The sequence below is a fragment of the Lucilia cuprina genome, chromosome 2 (assembly GCF_022045245.1).
Source record: "Lucilia cuprina isolate Lc7/37 chromosome 2, ASM2204524v1, whole genome shotgun sequence".
NCBI lineage: Eukaryota > Metazoa > Arthropoda > Insecta > Diptera > Calliphoridae > Lucilia > Lucilia cuprina.
In genome coordinates, this window is record NC_060950.1 from 66,219,778 (window position 1) to 66,221,143 (window position 1,366).

Below are 1,366 nucleotides of genomic sequence, written 5' to 3' on the forward strand. Positions count from 1 at the left end.
CTGAACTAGAACTGAACTAGAACTAGAACTGTGACTAGAACTGAACTAGAATTGAACTAGAATTGAACTAGAACTGAACTAGAACTGAACTAGAACTGAACTAGAACTAAAGTAGACTAGAACTAGAAGACGAACCGAAAAATATCCTTAATAGAAATTGATCAGTTATTGAAATCAGAAAAAATATCCGACAACTTTTACACAAAAATATATTCTAAATTCATGTTTTGAATATTAATTAAATTTTCAAAAATTCTTTCAAGAATATCTTTAAAAACTTACAGAAGCCAATCAATTACACACAATTGATAAATGTCACTAAACCTTAAGCTGATATTAATTCAAAAAGAAAACAACATGATACAATCACATCCAACAACATTATTTAATTATAATCTTTACTGATAATCTATTAGAAACTAATAAACTGGTGTAGGGTACAAAGAAGGAAAAACGTAAGAAATAACTTTTGTTTCTTTGATAAATGTTTCTAAAGCAGAGCGTTGACATGACGATTTTCAAAACATTAGATCTAAAGTAGAGACAACAAATAACAATAACAAATGAATTGAAATTAAAGACACACACACAACACCTTTGATTTGATTAGATTTTGTGGAAAAAAAACTAGAGAATGAAAAATAAAAATATGTATAGAAAATAATATAAAAATAAACTCACATGTAGGAATTAATGTCAACGTTAGTTGATTCACATATCTATATGTCCGTCCATCTGCCTGCTGATATGCCAAGTGATAAAACACAATACAGATTACGTTTGTTGGGGTTTCTTCTTTCATTATCCAAGACTCTTCATCCTATGTTTAATGTGCTTTACTGATGTCATGTCTGTGTTGAAATAGAAAAATAAAAAACTTTGTTAAATGTCTGTAGTAGAAGTAGACACACGGAATGGTTAAGAAATCTATTGAGTTTTAAAATGATAAATAAAGGAAAACTAAGAAAATGAAACTATAGGTGATTAGAAAAAACGGAATTTAAAGATTTCCGATATTAAACAATTTTAATTAGATAATGAAGGAAAAGAGATAAATGACAATTCTAACAAGCAGTTAGACATCAAATAGTGGTTATAGGGCTTTAAAATAGACACTCTAATAAGCTGGGAATGATTTTAAGTTTGTTGCTTAAGTCTTTTGATTTCGTAGACACCAAACATTAATAACATATTAAATTCCTCTAGGTAAAACTGTTCAACGTACTAGAACAGAACTAGAACTAGACCAGAACTAGACCAGAACTAGAACAGAACTAGAACAGAACTAGAACAGAACTAGACCAGAACTAGACCAGAACTAGAACAGAACTAGAACAGAACTAGAACAGAACTAGAACAGAACTAG